This window comes from Hyperoodon ampullatus (genome assembly GCF_949752795.1).
Source record: "Hyperoodon ampullatus genome assembly, chromosome: 2".
NCBI classification, from domain to species: Eukaryota; Metazoa; Chordata; class Mammalia; order Artiodactyla; family Ziphiidae; genus Hyperoodon; species Hyperoodon ampullatus.
In genome coordinates this window covers 80,086,462-80,106,955 of record NC_136915.1, presented here as the reverse complement: position 1 = coordinate 80,106,955, position 20,494 = coordinate 80,086,462, and the positions used below count along the sequence as shown (strand labels likewise).

The 20,494-nt window shown below is 37.9% G+C and overlaps 1 protein-coding gene across 1 annotated transcript in view; it reads right to left on the bottom strand.

Annotated features, from left to right (window-relative positions):
- Window positions 1-19,969, bottom strand: part of LRRC8C (leucine rich repeat containing 8 VRAC subunit C) — a gene marked incomplete at its 3' end in the record, with an annotated part of 56,429 nt that extends 36,460 nt beyond the window's left edge. Inside the window, exon 1 of the mRNA XM_079719509.1 lies at window positions 19,738-19,969. The remainder of the gene's footprint in view (window positions 1-19,737) is intronic.
- Between the last annotated feature and the right edge of the window lie 525 nt (window positions 19,970-20,494).

Sequence of the window (20,494 nt, the reverse complement as noted above, 5' to 3'; positions counted from 1 at the left end):
TCTGCAAGCTAGAAGGGAGTGGCAGGACATATTTAAAGTGATGAAAGGGGAAAACCTACAGCCAAGATTACTCTACCCAGCAAGGATCTCATTCAGATTTGATGGAGAAATTAAAACCTTTACAGACAAGCAAAAGCGAAGAGAATTCAGCACCACCAAACCAGCTTTACAACAAATGCTAAAGGAACTTCTCTAAGCAGGAAACACAAGAGAAGGAAGAGACATACAAAAACAAACCCAAAACAATTAAGAAAATGGTAATAGGAACATAAAAATGGAAAATTACTTAAATGTAAATGCATTAAATGCTGCAACTAAATGACACAGACTGGCGGAATGGATACAAAAACAAGACCCATATATATGCTGTCTACAAGAGACCCACTTCAGACCTAGGGACACATACAGACTGAAAGTGATGGGATGGAAAAAGATATTCCATGCAAATGGAAATCAGAAGAAAGCTGGAGTAGCAATTCTCATATCAGACAAAATAGACTTTAAAATAAAGACTATTACAAGAGACAAAGAAGGACACTACGTAATGATCAAGGGATCAATCCAAGAAGAAGATATAACAATGGTAAATATTTATGCACCCAACATAGGAGCACCACAATACATAAGGCAAATGCTAACAGCCATAAAAGTGGAAATCGACAGTAACACAATCATAATAGGGGACTTTAACACCCCACTTTCACCAATGGACAGATCATCCAAAATGGAAATAAATGAGGAAACACAAGCTTTAAATGATACATTAAACAAGATGGACTTAATTGATATTTATAGGACATTTCATCCAAAAACAACAGAATACACTTTCTTCTCAAGTGCTCATGGAACATTCTCCCGGATAGATCATATCTTGACTCACAAATCAAGCCTTGGTAAATTTAAGAAAATTGAAATCGTATCAAGTATCTTTTCTGACCACAACGCTGTGAGACTACATATCAATTATAGGAAAAAATCTGTAAAAAATACAAACACATGGAGGCTAAACAATATGCTACTAAATAACCAAGAGATCACTGAAGAAATTAAAGAGGAAATCAAAAAATACCGAGAAACAAATGACAATGAAAACACGACGACTCAAAACCTATGCGATGCAGCAAAAGCAGTTCTAAGAGGGAAGTTTAGAGCAATACAATCCTACCTCAAGAAACAAGAAACATCTCAAATCAACAACCTAACCTTACACCTAAAGCAATCAGAGAAAGAACAACAGAAAAAACCCGAAGTTAGCAGAAGGAAAGAAATCATAAAGATCAGATCAGAAATAAATGAAACAGAAATGAAGGAAACAATAGCAAAGATCAATAAAACTAAAAGCTGGTTCTTTGAGAAGATAAACAAATTGATAAACCATTAGCCAGACTTACCAAGAAAAAAAAGGGAGAAGACTCAAATCAACACAATTAGAAATGAAAAAGGAGAAGTAAAAACTGACACTGCAGAAATACAAAGGATCATGAGATATTTCTATAAGCAACTATATGCCAATAAAATGGATAACCTGGAAGAAATGGACAAATTCTTAGAAAAGCACAACCTTCCAAGACTGAACCAGGAAGATATAGAAAATATAAACAGACCAATCACAAGCACTGAAGTTGAAACTGTGATTAAAAATCTTCCAACAAACAAAAGCCCAGGACCAGATGGATTCATAGGCGAATTCTAGCACACATTTAGAGAGGAGCTAACACCTATCCTTCTCAAACTCTTCCTAAATACAGCAGAGGGAGGAACATTCCCAAACTCATTCTATGAGGTCACCATCACCCTGATCCCAAAACCAGACTAAGATGTCAGAAAAAAAGAAGACTACAGGCCAATATCACTGATGAACATAGATACAAAAATCCTCAACAAAATACTAGCAAACAGAATCCAAAAGCACATTAAAAGGATCCTACACCATGATCAAGTGGGGTTTATCCCAGGAATGCAAGGATTCTTCAATATATGCAAATCAATCAATGTGATATACCATATTAACAAACTGAAAGATAGAAACCATATGATAATCTGAATAGATGCAGAAAAAGCTTTAGACAAAGTTCAACATCCATTTATTATAAAAACCCTCCAGAAAGTAGGCACAGAGGGAACTTACCTCAACATAATAAAGGCCATATATGACAAAACCACAGCCAACATCGTCCTCAATGGTGAAAAACTGAAACCATTTCCTCTAAGATCAGGAATAAGACAAGGTTGTCCACTCTCACCACTGTTATTCAGCATAGTTTTGGAAGTTTTAGCCATGGCAGTCAGAGAAGAAAAAGAAATAAAAGAATATACAATGGAGAAAAGACAGCCTCTTCAATAAGTGGTACTGAGAAAACTGGACAGCTACCTGTAAAAGAATGAAAGTAGAACACTCCCTAACACAGTATACAAAAATAAACTCAAAATGGATAAAGACCTACATGTAAGGCCAGACATTATAAAACTCTTAGAGGAAAACTTAGGCAGAACACTTTATTACATAAATCAGAGCAAGATCCCTTTTACCCACCTCCTAGAGTAATGGAAATAACAACAAAAATAAACAAATGGTACCTAATGAAACTTCAAAGCTTTTGCACAGCAAAGGAAACCATAAACCAGATGGAAAGACAACCCTCAGAATGGGAGAAAATATTTGCAAATGAAGCAACTGCCAAAGGATTAATCTCCAAAATATACAAGCAGCTTATGCAGCTCAATATCAAAAAAAAATAACCCAATTCAAAAATGGGCAGAAGACCTAAGTAGACATTTCTCCAAAGAAGATATACAGATTGCCAACAAAAATATGAAAGGATGCTCAACAGCACTAATCATTAGAGAAATGCAAATCAAAACTACAGTGAGGTATCACCTCACACCAATCAGTATGGCCATCATCAAAAAATCTAGAAACAATAAATGCTGGAGAGGGTGTGGAGAAAAGGGAACCCTCTTGCACTGTTGGTGGGAATGTAAATTGATAGAGCCACTATGGAGAACAGTATGGATGTTCCTTAAAAAACTAAAAATAGAACTACCATACGACCCAGCAATCCCACTACTGGGCATATACCCTGAGAAAACCATAATTCAAAAGGAATCATGTACCACAATGTTCATTGCAGCTCTATTTACAGTAGCCAGGATATGGAAGCAACCTAAGTGTCCACTGACAGATGAATGGATAAAGAAGATGTGTCACATATATACAATGGAATATTACTTAGCCATAAAAAAATGAAATTGAACTATTTGCAGTGAGGTGGATGGACCTAGAGTCTGTCATACAGAGTGAAGTAAGTCAGAAAAACAAATATCGTATGCTAACACCTATATATGGAATCTAAAAAAAAAAAATGGTTCTCATGAACCTAGGGGCAGGACAGGAATAAAGACAGAGACGTAGAGAATGGACTTGAGGACACGGGGAGAGGGAAGAGTAAGCTGGGACGAAGTGAGAGAGTAGCATTGACATATATACACTACCAAATGTAAAATAGATAGCTAGTGGGAAGAAGCTGCATAGCACAGGGAGATCAGTTCAGTGCTTTGTGACCACCTAGAGGGGTGGGATAGGGAGGGTGGGAGGGAGATGCAAGAGGGAGGGGAGATGGGGATATATGTATACATATGGCTGACTCACTGTTATACAGCAGAAACTAACAGAACATTGTAAAGCAATTATACTCCAATAAAGATGTTAAAAAAAAAACCTCATTCGTCTATCTTGCACTTTGAATGTATCTTTTATCTGTGCATGATTTGGTAACAATATGTGTCGGTCATCTGGAAAATACTGGATCACTTAGTTATGGAGATCTTCCAAATGTTACAAATCATACCTAAAAATCACATTTATTAATATCACTACTGCTTTCATCAGAAAAATTTTTAAGTAATTTGAGGCTATCCAACTCATGGTGGTGGACACAAATTTTCCAAAATTCTATTCATCACTTGAAAGTTTGAATTTTATTTGTGGCAGCAAATATTATCAGTTGTTTTCCTTGAGATGTCAAGTTCGCTTCAATCGTTTTGAGAAAGTATCTTCCACATACTCAAGTCTGAATAATCAGTTGTCTTATTCAGTTAAAAATGGTACATTATGATAAAGTGGCTAATTCGACTTTCAACTCAAATAAGGATTTCCCTTGAGACACCCACTGTACTTTGAATTCAGCAGAAGTGCTTTATGTATTCTTTCCTTTCATCACACTGTATATTATTAAATATGTAAAGGTCGAGAGCTATTAAAATAATAATTTTTACTGATTCAATGAGGACATTAGATGAAACTGGCTTTTTTCTTCCTTTAAGTTGTAAATGTGTGCCAATGAAGAATACTCTACAGTAGAATTTGGTGCCTCTATCTTGATTCACGCTAAGATGACTTACCCACCATTGCTTTTGTACCATCAGTGAAAAAGGCAAAAAATATCTTAGCATTAAAAATTAGTTTTGATCTTGTGGACCCCCTAAAAATGTTTAGGTGACTGGTGTTCCATGAGTCACACTTTGAGAACCACTGAGGTACAGGCTCACTGTTCCTTCCTTTACCTATGGCCCACCTTGAAAAAGCAAAGGCCTGGGCACTCAATCGTGAGATTCTCCGAGTCCTTGAGGCATCATTCTCTTAATATGGAAAATAAAGACAAACTGAGGAATCTAAGAAACTTAAGTATTATGCACTGCTTCCTAAAACTGGTACAGCCTAGTTAAGATGGACTGTCAGAGAAACAAACAGTCAAGATGAAACAGACTTTTAGCGTTATAACTCTACTCAGTGTACTTAACATCTTTTGGCTAAGTGTGTGTATGTACATGCCCTTATATGTACGTACATATATAATACATATAAATGTATGTAGACATATGTATAATATACACACAGATGTATAATACACATACACATAGACTTCATTGTTTTAACATATCACAAGGCTCAAAGCCAATATCCAGCACAGATTCAATCCTTGGAATTATTTTTGATGCAAAAAAAAGGGAGGAAGTAAAGGAGAAGTTGACTTAAAAACTCCAAAACTAAACAGAGGGTAGATGAACCTTGTGCTTGCTTAATTGAAAAAAAATTTTGTATTCTTTCACAAATTTCAGCACCTCTTAAAGTTGTGTATTACAGTGAGGACACAATTTCTCTTTCACTATCATTGTAGTTTCCACACGACTTGTGACCATTTCAAGCTGAAGAAGCCACTTCTGAATAAACTGCTGAGTTTATAGTTTTTTCCCCTAAAGATCAATTAGGATAATTATACTTATATTTAAAATATTTTTCTATTTTAGAAATATAAATGGTTATCTTTATATTTCTTCCAGCTCTAATTTCCAACCATTATGTAAGATTTTAGCTTACCTAATAATGTCTTTGGAAACATGGCATTTCACATTCAATCAAGAGATTCTGGTATCCTATACCAAGGGTGGGGGGTAGGATGAATTGGTAGATTGGGATTGACATATATACACTATTGATACTCTGTATAAAATTGAAAACTAATGAGAACCTACTGTATAGCACAGGGAACTCTACTCAATGCTCTGTGGTGACCTAAATGGGAAGGAAATCCAAAAAAGAGGGGATATATGTATACGTATAGCTGATTTACTTTGCTGTACAGTAGAAACTAACACAACATTGTAAAGCAACTATACTCCAATAAAAATTAAAAAAAAATTTTTTTTAAAGAGATTCTGGTATCCTAATTAAAAATATATAAACTTTTATATTATGTTATATATTTGCCTCTGTATCCTTTTGCAGAAATCTATTTGCACTTCTTTTATTAAAAATACTTATTACCGAAAGTCATTTTAATGGCTTCATTGTCTATAAAATTTTACCTCTCAAAAATATCACATAATATAATCCTTTGGTAAAGAATATTGGTAAAGTTAGTTGCAAACTCAGTGTTTCTTATTTCTTTCATTTATCTGGTTCTTCCTGAAACAATCTGTCTTCCTCCCTCTCAGGAGAAGTTTAATATCTTCTCTAGAATTAATTACAGAACAAATTCTACTCTATTTGTTAACCCATGACTTTAAGAATACGAAACATATTGTACTTTGATTCAAATCTGATTGCTAACGCTGTTTTCCAATGGCTATCAGGTGGGTATATATGGCTAACAGTGCTTTGTTCCACATTTTTCTGGCAGTTGGAGAATGGCATCACCTTTAGACAGTACAATCATATACCGCTCAAGGAAACAAGGGCCAATTCCAAGTGATAATAGTAATCGTATCAGTAACATAGTGAGTGTCCCCTTACAAAAATGAATTTTAAAAATTCAGTAATTCCTGAGCATCAAGTGTGAATTCTACAGGAAAGAAACCCACATATATTATTCATCTATGTGGCTAAATCTAATGGTCAATTCTCAGCCCTCACCTTACCTGCTCTATCTTCAGCATTTGGCATAAAATGACCATTCTCTACTTGGCTTTCAGGATGTCACAGCCTTTAGGTTTTCCTCCTGTTTTCCATGCTGTTCCTTCTTTAACTACTTGTCTGTTACCTCATCTTCCCCCTGACTTCTGACTTTGGTGTGCCCAATGCTTAGTCTTCGATGCAGTTCTCTCCCCTAACTCACTCCCCTGTGAGCACAGTGCTTTAAATGGCAGACCCAACTGCTTACTCGGTATCTCCATCTGGACATCCAGTAGACACATGAAACTCACTATGTGCCACACTAACTCCAGTTCCATTCCCTTATCTCCACCTCTCCCATCCCTGGCAAAGCCCTGTTGCTCTTGCAACATTTCCCCCTTGATGGCAACTCCATCTTTCCAGTTGCTCAGACTAATGTTTCTGGAGTTATCTGTGAGTCTTCTTTGTCTCTTACATCCCACATCCCATCTGTCAAAAAATACTTATATTCCTTATTGTCTGTCTCCCCTAAAAGAATGAAAGTTTCTTGAGGACAGGAACTTTCTTTTCAATTCTATTTTGTATTTTGACGTGTCCCTGTACCTAGAAAATAATGCTTGGCATATAGTAGGCACTCAATATTTGCTGAATAAATCAGTGAATAACTAGTAATTTTAATAAAGATAGGGGGTGCAATTGCTTTTCGTTTTGGAAATAAAGATTATAAAAGCAAAGCGTGTGTCTGAGTAATCTCATGGGAGGAAGATCCCACAGTGCAGGGCTGGGACATTGGCACAGCCAAGGCCAGTGCAGAAAAGCAGTGCAAAAGAGGAAGGGCAGGGCCTCCCTGGTGGCGCAGTGGTTGAGAGTCCGCCTGCCGATACAGGGGATACGGGTTCGTGCCCCGGTCCGGGAGGATCCCATATGCCGCGGAGCGGCTGGGCCCGTGAGCCATGGCTGCTGAGCCTGCGCGTCCGGAGCCTGTGCTCCGCAACGGGAGAGGCCACAACAGTGAGAGGCCCGCGTACTGCAAAAAAAACAAAAAAAAAAAAAAAAGAGGAAGGGCACAGAAATACCATGATTTATTTATGGGTTCTTCTCAGTGGTACCAATCAAAATAGAGTCATCAGAACATGCTCAAAACGTCAATTATAAAACAAATTACTTTTCCTCTAGCAGTGCAAAGATGGAAATAAAAAACAGGACAAAAGCCAAAGTTTCTAATTTTATAAAAATATCTTTCTTTCTTAGGAGACTGTGACTCTGGATTGTGTTTTACTCTGTAGCTGTGGTATATGCGACAAAAATTTTTTTTTAGAAAAATCCACTAAAGAAGACCATAATTATATGGTTCTATAGACATATACTTAATTTAAAGAAACTCATAAATGGGTTATAACAGTTCAGAACCCGAAAGGCACTTTCAGAAATCATCCACTCCATAACTCTCATTTTATGAGTGAACAACCTGAGCCAAGAGAGATTAGGTGACTTGCCCAAGGAACACAGCTAGTGGTGAGCTTTGACTTCTAATCAAATCTTACCTCTTACTCTACAGCTCTTAGTTAATACTACATCATGCTGATCTGAATGTACAGAATCTAAAATATACTAGGAAACAAATGGTTTAAATAGAATTTCTCTTTTCATGTCCCTCTTTGAAAATAAAATGAAAAATAAACTATTATTAATACATTTAAATGATTCTTAAGCTATAGTGCTCTTATAGTCCCATAAATGAGAACTTTAGACTCAGAAGGAATCATGAGGCAAGTTGAACTTGCAACCCAATGGATACTTCTGTACTATCATCTCCTTGGATATTTCCACTATGCCATGTGTTAAATTAATGGCCCAATCACATTAAGTATTCAAAATGAGCTTAACCTGTTTTTCTAAGAGAGGTGGGGAACAAAAATTATGCCTACCTGGCAATTTTAGTTCTCTCTTTTTTTTTTTTTGTGGTACACGGGCCTATCACTGCTGTGGCCTCTCCCGTTGCGGAGCACAGGCTCCGGACACGCAGGTTCAGCGGCCATGGCTCGCGGGCCCAGCTGCTCCGCGGCATGTGGGATCTTCCCGGACCGGGTCACGAACCCGTGTCCCCTGCCTCGGCAGGCAGACTCTCAACCACTGCACCACCAGGGAAGCCCTTTAGTTCTCTTTTAATCAATTAAGATATAATACCTCTTTCTCATTATACCCTTCCCATATTTAAAGAAAACCCCTTTAGTCACCGTGCTTCAGGCCACATATCTCAAGGCTGTTGCTTTACATACTAGTTTCCACAGTTACCTTTAGCATAGTCATAAGCTTTTTTTTTAATTTAATTTTTTTATACGGCAGGTTATTAGTTATCTACTTTACACATATTAGTGTATATATGTCAATCCCAATCTCCCAATTCATCCCACCACCACCAAAAATTTGTTATGTGCTATTATCAGTAGCTGATTTTTCTCTCTCACAAGCATAATTCATTTACACATGCACTTGCTATAAATAATTATAGCATTATAATAAATATGTATTAAAATGTATATTAAACTATACATTAAAAATATAAATTTTAAGATATGTCACGCACCGTGCTAGGTGCTGGTGGAATGGAAATGAACAAAATAGACAAAGTGCCTGCCTCACCCCTGTGTACTCTACTAGGAGAATGTGCCTGAAAGAAATTCCTATAAAATCATGAATTGTAACTGCTCTTCTTTGTACATGTGATTGATTATTGTTTCTGGTGCCAATGGTGCATTTAAAGAGGTTGTTGTTTTCATTTCATTGAGGACAAGGTTTATATCTTGTTTAACTTTGTATCTTCTAGAAAATAGCACAATGCCTTAGAATAGACCCTCGATACATATTTGTTAAATTCAAAAGGCCTAAACATATACACACGGTCACACACAGATACACACACCCAATTGAGCATTTTGTAGTAAAGACCAAATTCTTCTATTATGTTATTATCCTCTGTTATAGTTTGATACTACAATAAATAAGAGAGTAACTATTACCACACAGCTTCACACTGTAAATAGTGATTATTCAAAGAACATCTACTACTGAAGAGACTTTGAGAAGAGGACAAGAGTCAGGAATAATTTATAATTTCAAAGTTAAGGGTCACTGAAATTTTAATGTACAATGTCTGTCACCAGTTATAAAGAGGGTGTGTCATTCGATGATGACTTCTTAGGCACCAACCTGTACCCAATGGCCACATTTTGTGACTCCCTTATCAAAACATTACCCTATTAAGAAACAAGTAGCAGAAAACAGATCCAAACAAAGAAGTCTTATTTATAATATAATGGTTTGGAATACTGCATTTATAAATCTTAGTGCGATCTTGATTTCTTTGGAATTTTTGTCAAAGAGCTTCAGCTACATGTATATGACATTAATAATTATGTAATGCTTATTCTATACATTTTAAGTAAATTTCAACTCAGAAATCTTTTTGAAAATGAGGCTAAATTGTGATCTAATAGTTTTTTAAACCCTGACCATAAAAGATTATCATAAAATGTTACTCATTCCCTCAGCTCTCTGCACCCCACTGGTCTTCTTGGTCACCTCTTCATTCCACACTGTTTCTACTTCCTTTAAACCAGGAACAATCTTCCAGGAATTAGTGTATACTTAAACCGCACCCCCCCCAACCCCATAGGATTCTAAACCCTTGAAAAGACTGTGTTTCTCCTTATGTGATTTAGACGAGGTTTCGGTTCTTACCAGTCTTCACATCCAAAAACTAAGTCTAGATTTCAATTTAGTAAATCTGTAATGATTGTTTTAAAGATGATTTATTTCTTCCTTTAATGGACAAAAAAAGACTGAGGCTTATCTTCAGTCCAGTTTTTCCCCTTGAACAAAGAAAGCACAATAGTTCTAAGCAGCTGACACACCATGAATATACTGTGCAGGCCAGAAGATTTAAACAAGTGCAGGAAGCCATCTACCTGGAAGGCAACTTTCTTTCTGAGGAAGGGACAGGGAGGAGAGGTAGGTGGAGAAGACGGGAATATTCCTGCTCTCTAGAACATTAAAACTAAAAAGTTGTTTGTTTGTTTTTGTGGTATGCGGGCCTCTCACTGCTGTGGCCTCTCCTGTTGCAGAGCACAGGGTCTGGACGCGCAGGCTCAGCGGCCATGGCTCACAGGCCCAGCCGCTCCGCGGCATGTGGGATCTTCCCAGACCAGGGCACGAACCCATGTCCCCTGCATCAGCAGGCGGACTCCCAACCACTGCGCCACCAGGGAAGCCCTAAAAATTTTTTTGTTTATTTTTCACAAACTAGAGCAGTCTGAAAAGGCAGGGATCACCTTTTCTTTCATATTGCTTGCTATGGGGCCTAAAATGCTCAATAGTTTGTTGAATCGAATTTCTAATGATTCTGTGGGGGGAATGTTGCCTTTTCTGTTCCAACAGAAAGTTTGGTGTGTTTTACAAACACCTTTTCACACACATAAGTAGACTGGTATGTATGAAAACAGAGCACCAATCAAAAGAGTGACAGGGAAGTTAAAGCAACTTGTTATCAAAACTTTGCTACTAAGCTATCATTTTTAATGGGGTAAAATTTCAAATTTCCAGCCATGTTAAATACAGTAGGAAACATAAGTAACCTTCCTCAGGAAACAAGAGATTGGCGGTTAAAATGAGAGATTGAAAGACTAATGGATTTATAGTATGACCATTTTTATCGTGCTTTTTATTAAACTCATCTTTATAAGAATCTGCCATTCACAGTTTCCCTTTTAAGATCAGGGACCATGGTAGGGTTGTTAATAGCAGAAAAATATTAAATGCTGAATAAATCTCTTTCGGGCTTTTCAAGAAGGTTGTTCTCAAGAAGTTAGCTCTTGGTCTGTCTTTTCTGTTGGCTGTGCTCGGTAAAATCCATGATGGAAGGAAGAAGTTCAGATCCTCCAGTCTCCAAGAAAAAAAAAAAAAAAAAAACAACTACAGGAGAAAATCAACAATAACCAGAATTTTGCTGTCAGAATATTAAAACTGACATGAATGTACCTGAAAATTGGAATATTAGGTTTTTGTCCATCCAACCAATAAATATTTAACCCAAAGCTTTGTGCCTAAAAGAAAAATATTTGCTGGGTTTGGCTCTAAAGTTAACATATTGATTTAATGGCCCATCTTTTCCAAGTTAGACATTATATGAGTTCCCTCTTCCAACTCTTATTTTCTCACAGCAAAGCTAAATAAAATCTAACATGATGATATTCAGTTCTCCTAGCGTCTCACATCCTAAAGGCTGACAAAGGGCATAAGAAGCTTCTGTATATGAAGGCTCTTGGAGAATATGGTCAAAGGCTACTTGCCTCTCACACCTAGACTGTGCCAAAAATCTAAATGAAAAAATCCTTGGAAAATATAAATCAATTCATTAAAATACATGTTTCTGAAGATGATATATTCTTTTCCAAAAACAACACATAATAAAACCCTATTTCCCGCCCTCCAGAAAAAGGAAAGAAACTAGGTGATGTACATGATTGCAAAGGTTGAGTGATCTCTGGGGCTCTCAAAAAGTCACTACAAAGGAGATACAAGCAATAGTAGCAGGTCCTTGTGGTGCTAACCCTACGATAGGAATGTTCTTTCAATCTCTCCTCACTTTTCAGACTCCTGTGTGTCCTGCAGAGCTTGGCTCTAGTACCACTTACTCAGAGAAGCTGTCCTTGATCTCCCTGACTAAGGCAAATCCAACACTACAGGCTCTCACAGAACTGTGGATCTCTCTTGGTAGTCCCTGTCATAGACATCATTTTCCATTCATTTGTGTAGTTCTGGATGAATGTTGGTCTCCACTGTCTTCCCAACACCTAACAGTCTTGGCACATAACAGGTGCTCAATATATATTAATCAAACAAATTAATAATTCATTAAAAACAAAGTTCCAAGAACAGTTCCAAAAACAGTTCCAAGTGTGAGATCTCAGACTTATTAATTTGAATACTTTGTCAGCAAAAAGAAAATAGAGGGAAAAATTTAGAGCCCATCAGCTAACTTGGAATAAGACCCAAAACAGTGCCATCTTTATAGACAAACTGTATAGCAATATTTTGAAATTGTTTACTTGCAGTTGCTATTATTAGTAAGAAAGATGGCTTGGGGCCAGATGCGGTCTTCCTGAGAAAACTATTTCAAAGATATTGAGCTCTGCAAAATGTATTTTTAAATGGTTCAAAGACCTAGAAAACAAGATACTAAAGCCCAGTAATATATCAGCTTGCATGGTGACATCTAGTTACCTAAAGCAGTTTTATTCAATAACTTCATCAGTAGGATGAAAAGGCAGATTGAGGATGCTTGAAAGGAATAAAACTGATTCAAGAGTCGTTAAATTGGGAGGTTTTAATTATTAATCACAAATAGTGAAAAACTATGCAGAAAGGTCATAGACATTTAAAAACAGATTTAGAAGGAAAAAGTGAGGAAGAAACAAGTAAAATTTCTTTTTAAAAGTTAAACATGTGGGCTTCCCTGGTGGCGCAGTGGTTGAGAGTCCGCCTGCCGATGCAGGGGACACGGGTTTGTGCCCCGGTCCGGGAGGATCCCACATGCCACGGAGTGGCTGGACCCGTGAGCCATGGCCGCTGAGCTTGCACGTCCGGAGCCTGTGCTCCACAACGGGAGAGGCCACAACAGTGAGAGGCCCGTGTATCGCAAAAAAAAAAAAAAAAAAAAAAAAAAAAAAAAGTCAAACATTTCAAAGCTGAGAGATCCTTGGAAATTCTGAAGTAAAATGAGATTTAGGAATGAGTGAATAATCTTTTGGGTGGCTTAGGGCCAAGGGAAAAGGTTTACGGAACAACTGTGGGGATTTATTTGTTTTTACTTATCCTGTAATGTTTAATCCTTTTTCAGATGACCCATGTTAAAAACTTAACAGACCAATGTTTTAGGGCCCTAAAATATGGTTATACAGACATAAGGTAAACTTGTTTCTGGAAAAAGAAAGTAAATGTCTACTCAACAAAGGAATAGAAATTGGTGAGAGATAAGTTGGTTCATTTCTACTCAATGTTCTTAGATATGAAAAGTGTTGGTATTCTTGTGGGAAAGAAGTGGGACCTAGGGAAATGAGGTGTAGAAGTCCAGGATTTTGATTCACCCTTGGTCTTTCCTTTCTGGAGGCTGAGAGAGGGATATATTATCATTAGAGATAGCTACTCTAGAGGCACAAAGTTTTTCAAGGATAGATTCGGTGCCTTTGAAAAGCTCTATATTCCTAGCACCTACCACAGTGCCTGGCAGCTTTATTCATTCTTTCTACAAGTACTAGAGTAGCTTTTATCTGCAAGGTATTGAGCTCACTAATGTAGATATACCAATGATTAAGACAGATATAACTCCTGTCCTTACGAACCTTATATCATGATGAAAAGACATAGTAAATAATGACACACAACCATTTAATCACAATTGTGACAGGTATGATGAAGTGGAAGTTTTGGGTACTCTGGTAGTATACTGTAAGTCCCCTACATACGAACCTTGAGGTTGCAAACTTTCAAAGATACAAACGTGTTCACATGTCTGATCACGTAAGTTAGTTCACGTGTCTGGTGTACACTGTCACATGCGTGCATCCTCTACAAGTGGTTGTGTTTTTGTGTACTTACATTGTGTAGTTTACTGATGAAGACCTGATGGAATTGGAGGCCCAGAAAAAGGACGAAGAGAGACAAGAGGAAGAAGTAGTAACTGAAGAACTGAAGAGATTCACGATGCAGGAAATGGCAAGGGGATTTTCCTTATTTGAGAAGGTACTGTTAGTTTTTGAGGCACAGGACCCGAACATAGAATGGTACACGAAGGCTGCAGCAATGTTCAGAATGCTATCCAGTGCTACCGTGTCATCTATGATGAGATAAAAATAGCTACTACCCAGGTATCACTGGATCACTTTTTCAAGAGGGTAGATAGAATTGAATCCAGCAAGGAACTAGAACTTGTGCCATCAACGTCAGGCGTGACTGCAATTGCAGCTTGCCCTCGGTCCCCTATTGCTTACGATCCTTCAGCTCTACCATCTCCCACCTCCTATCCCTCCTCCAGTCAGTAACTCTTCTTGCCTGTTCACTCGATGCCAGATGCTGTACTGTACTACTGTACTTTTCTTTTTTCTTTTTTTTTTTTTATAAATTAGAATCACTTGGGGAGCTTTTTTTTTTTTTTTAAATGTTGAGCCTTCTTTTTTTAATTTATTTATTTTTACTTTTGGCTGTGTTGGGTCTTTGTTTCTGTGCAAGGGCTTTCTCTAGTTGCGGCAAGTGGAGGCCACTCTTCATCGCGGTGCGTGGGCCTCTCACTGTCGTGGCCTCTCTTGTTGTGGAGCACAAGCTCCAGATGCGCAGGCTCAGTAGTTGTAGCTCACGGGCCTAGTTGCTCCGTGGCATGTGGGATCTTCCCAGACCAGGGCTCGAACCTGTGTCCCCTGCATTAGCAGGCAGATTCTCAACCACTGCGCCACCAGGGAAGCCCTACTGTACTTTTCAAGGAACTGTACTGTAAGATTAAAAATGTTTTATTTTTTGTTTGTTTTTTTATGTATTATTTGGGTGAAAAGTATTATAAACCTATTACAGCACAGTACCATAGAGCCGATTGGGTTAGCTGGGGACCTTGGCTAACTTTGTTGGACTTAGCAACAAACTGGACTTATGAACGTGCTCTCAGAACAGAACTCGTTCGTATGTAGGGGACTTACTATACTGAGGTACCTGAGCTACAGGGGGTTTAGGAAGTGATGCCTGCATGAAAATAGGAAGTATAGGTAGGAATAGTTACTTTGATAAAGTTGGAGCCCAGGACCAGGAGAACATTCTGGGCAGAATGAAAGGTCTGAAATGTGACGGCTTTTGGTTCCCCCTTTGAGACATATCATTTTGCCCTCCATCACTCATTAGAAAGGTTTTGGTTCTGTTTATTCAAACAAGGTTAGACTTGATATCTTCTGTCTCTGGAGACATGAGGGAAGGGGTAGCCTGAGCCCGTTCAGATTCCATGAGACAGAGGGTGCCCCAAGTTACATGTTCTTAGACCGAAAAGACAAAAAGTCACCAGGACTCACCAGCAGTTTTTTCTAAGGTGGCAGCTATAAGGGCCAAAGGCTGCTCTTCTCACCTGCATCCGTCCAAATGTGTACCAGCCTGCAGAGTAGTCATCTCACTCAGAATCTGTCTAGAATTCCTCCTTCGGAACTGACTTCTGAGTTACACACAGGAAATTCAGTCTTTGGTCAGAGGAGAGTCTCCTTTAGTCTGTTTTATTATTTTTTTTTCTTTTCCTCCCTTGGGTAGAACCTTCTTCCTTCCATTTCTTTCTTCCTCTTTCCCTTCCTTTTTCCTCCATCCCTCCCATTCTTCCTCTTTCAACATTTGTTATCCAACCACTCTATGTCAAGTACTGGGGATAAAAGATAAATAAAAAGTGATAGCTGAGTATGTGGGCAACAGATCTATAAACAAGGAGACTCAAAATGTGTTATTCCTTCTTTTTGCTCCTCATCTATTTGTATGGATTCAAACCCAAAGGGTTTATGTGAGCCAGACCAGCACTAGGAAAGAAACACACCAACTAGCTATTTAACCTCTGCAGGCAGTTTGCCAAGAGCCCTGTCAGAGAAGGACAGAGATATAAAAACAAGCATGAAATTGTCCTGGGATGAAGTAAAAATAAAAATGGAAATAGGGGCTTCCCTGGTGGCACAGTGGTTAAGAATCTGCCTGCCAATTCAGCGGACACGGGTTCGAGCCCTCGTCTGGGAAGATCCCACATGCTGCAGAGCAACTAAGCCCGTGAGCCACAACTACTGAGCCTGTGCTCCACAACAAGAGAAGCTACTGCAATAAGAAGCCTGTGCACCGCAACGAAGAGTAGCCCCTGCTCACCGCAACTAGAGAAAGCCTGTGCGCAGCAACAAAGACCCAAATGCAGCCAAAAATAAATAAAATAAAATAAAAAATGGAAATAAATAGGTACCTTAACTTTCACAATCTGAACTGGAATAGACTGGGATAGATATTTTGTTACACAAACTCTTGCAACTTGGTATTCAAAACCCAAGAACCAAATAAATTTGGATAAGAGAGACTATTTATTCAATATTTCCATCCATTATTTCTTTTTGTAATTGAGATATAACTGACATATAACATTGTATTATTTTTAACTGTACAACATAATGATTTGACATATTATATATTGTGAAATGATTACCAGAACAAGTTTAGTTAATATCCATCACCACACTGTTACAAATTTTTTTTCTTATGATGAGAACTTTTAAGATCTACTCTCTTAGCAACTTTCTAACATACAATACAGCATTGTTAACTATAGTCATCATGTTGTCCATTACATCCCCAGAATTCATTTATCTTATAACTGGAAGTTTGTACCTTTCAACCGCCTTCACCCATTTCAGCCATGACCCCCGTGCCCACCCCCTGCCCAGTCTCTGGTAACCACCAGTCTCTTCTGTGTATCTGTGAGTTTTTTTGTTTGTTTGTTTGTTTTAAGATTCCACATACAAGTGAATTCACATAGTATTTGTCTTTCTCTGTCTCACTTATTTTACCTAGCATAATGCCCTCAAAGTCCATCCATGTTGTTGAAAATGGCAGGATTTCCTCCTTTTTCATGACTAATATTCCATTGTATATAGATACCATATTTACTTTATTCATTCATCCATCAGAGGACACTTCAGTTGTTTCTCTATTTTGGCTGTTGTAAATAATGCTGCAATGAACACGGGGGTGCAGACATCTTTTCCAGTTAGTGTTTTTGTTTCCTTTGGATAAATGCACAGAGTGGAATTGCTAGATCATATGGTAGTGTTATTTTTAATTTTTTGAGGAAACACCATACTGTTTTCTATAGTGGCTACATCAATTTACATTCCTACCAACAGTGCACAAGGGTTCCCCTTTTCCCATATCCTCACCAACACTTGTTATTTCTTGTCTTTTTGATGATAGCCATTGATTTGCATTTCCCTGATGATTAGTGACGTTGAGCACATTTTCATGCGCTTGTCGGTAATTTGTATGCCTTCTTTGGAAAAATATCTATTCAAATCCTCTGCCTATTTTTAAAAATTGGATTGTTTGGGGTTTTTTTTTTCCTATTGAGTTGTATGAGTTCTTCATATTTTTTGGATATTAACCATTTATCAGATATATGACTTGCAAATAATTTCTCCCATACCATATGTTGTCTTTTCATTTTCTTGATGGTTTCCCTTCCTGTACAGAAGCTTTTCAGTTTGATGTAATCCCACTTGTTTATTTTTGATTTTGTTGCCTTTGTTTTGGGTGTCAAGAGCTCACTGCTAAGAATGATGTCAATGATCTTACCCGCTATGTTTTCTTCTAGGAGTTTTATGGTTTCAGGTCTTTAACTCATTTTGAATTGATTTTTGTGTATGGTATATGATAGTGTTCCAGTTTCATTCTTTTGCATGTGGTTGTCCAGTTTTCCCAGCACCATTTATTAAAGAGACAATCCTTTCCCCATTGTATATTCATCCTTTTTTCTTAAACTGGTGCTTCTTTCTGGTGAGAAAGTCCATTGCTCTTTTCTAATCCTCAATGGGATTTGTAATCCCCCAAATACTTAACCACTACACTGCAGTACATCAGCTGTTATGACTACAGAAAAGCAGAAAAACGTGTGTGGAAAGAAAGTAGCTGCAGGAATTAAACTAGAAAAAAGTGGTAAGAACATGAATGAGTCAGCATGAGGGTATAACAGCTTTAAAAGGTATCAACTTCAAAGAGAAAATGAAATTATTTGGGTTGCCCTAGTAACACCAAGATAAAAATGTGGAAGTGAAAATGCAGGATTTAACACTAGGAAAACCTTCTTTGGCACCAAGATCTCTCATATCATGGAATGAGCTTTACCATGGCAACAGGCGAAAAACATGTAAACGGATTAAAGAAAAAATATCCAAGGGAGTGGAAGCACGGTAATAAAGACTAAGTTGATCTAATAAATAATCTGTACCTTTCTTTTCTTTTAATTTACAGAATTAAATAGGGGGAAAGCAAAGGGTCTGCAGGGATCAAATGAGACTTTCCTCAGTGACATGTGATCTTAAATGATTTTAAAAGTTCAGCTTAATGTATTATTTTCACACACTTATTTTTCCCCAAATGGTACAGAATCTCTACTCAGTCTCGACCTCTTGTTTTATTATAGGAAAAGGCAAAAGAAATAAAAACAGAAGGAATAGGTTACATTTTCCATGCCCAGTCTCTACATTTTTGGAGGAGTTATGTCCCTGGTGACTAAGGCAAGAAGAGACATTCATATTAATGTACTACTGCAGTATTAAATGATTACTCTAGTATTATAGTATTCAGGGCACAGTACTGAAGTCAAAGTGTCCAGGTCTGAATCCCGGCTCTGCCACTTGTGAGCTGGGTGACCATGAACAGGTTACTCAATCCTTCTGTTTCCTCATCTTTAAAATGGGGAAAAGGATGCTATCTTCCTTCACTGGGTTTCTGGGAAGTGTATAAGAGGTAATTCTGGCAAACACTAATTGCTGTACTAGGCAGGAAATTAGCACTCATATATGACAACTACTAATATTATCAATAGAGCTAACAATCCAATTTGGTAAGTGTGATAGGGAGTTTACTATTAAGAATAAGAATTTCTTGGTGTTTAGAGCCTTCAGCTCTAACTTGAGGTATCAAACTAAAAACAATTCTTTATAAAACAAAAGAAACAAGCTTTGAAAGATCACTTTTGTTAAAAGAGAGAGGAAAGATATAACAATGAATATTTAATATTATTATGCCTACTAAATACCAGGCATTAAACAAGTTATCTGTTGAGCTTCCACATGAAACCCATGAGGCAGGTATTATCTTAGCTCTTCAGAAGAAGAAATGTACAAGAGAGATGAATGATTTCTCCAAGGTTACAAAGCCTGTGACTGGCACACCAAAACTTCCCACTCCACTCTGTCAGATTCCAATGCTCAAACTCATTCTACTTCATGAGAAATTATTTTAGTCTCTAACAACCTCCTTTATGGGAAATTCAGCCTTGTCATCCATTGGCCAAAAAGCCTATTTGGGGAGTTAGCTATCTGAGGACTGAATTCAGGGCAATCAAATCTCTAGCCTAAAATCTGGCACTGAGAGAGAAATCCAGTCTGAGGAAAGATCTTTTAAAAGTTTACAAAGGACTCAGCTTCTCTCCACGAGGGGGTAACTAGTATCGCACTTACACTTCTGTTGTAAGTAGAGAGAAAAACACAATTTTACCAGAACCACAGAAGATCTTTTATGTTATACTCTTGGTTACACCTATTTTTTGTTTGATGGTAAACCCTTGGGTGGAGAATGCAATACCCCAATTTCACACTGTTCCAATCTCCTTTAGGGGGATCTGCATGTGACTTTCAGGAACTCAGTGCAGCAAAACAGCAAGAACCTCCTGTACTGTACTAAGAATTTGAATACTGGGAAACATATACCAAAATAAAATAGAAGGACAGTGACTACTTACTTCCTTTTCATTGTTCTTATTCAAGTTAATTTGGTCAAGACACTTAACGATTAACCATCTCTTGCCCCTAGAAAATTATCAGATCCTCCCTTTCTTCATGCTTCAGCAGTGTTTTGCTTTGTTGCAGATATGTCTACAAAGAGGATTTGTTTTTCTAAAAAATGGTTCAAATGTTCATTCTTTTTTAAAAAATTAATTAATTAATTTTTTGGGGGGTGCTGTGTTGGGTCTTCGTTTCTGTGCGAGGGCTTTCTCTAGTTGCGGCAAGCGGGGGCCGCTCTTCATCGCGGTGCGCGGGCCTCTCACTATTGTGGCCTCTCTTGTTGTGGAGCACAGGTTCCAGACCTGCAGGCTCAGTAGTTGTGGCTCACGGGCCTAGCTGCTCCGCAGCATGTGGGATCCTCCCAGACCAGGGCCTGCATTGGCAGGCAGACTCTCAACCACTGTGCCACCAGGGAAGCCCCACTGTCTTTTTATAATTATGATTCTGAATTTCTTGCTTCCAGTTTCAGATCACACAATGTTTCCAGAAGCAG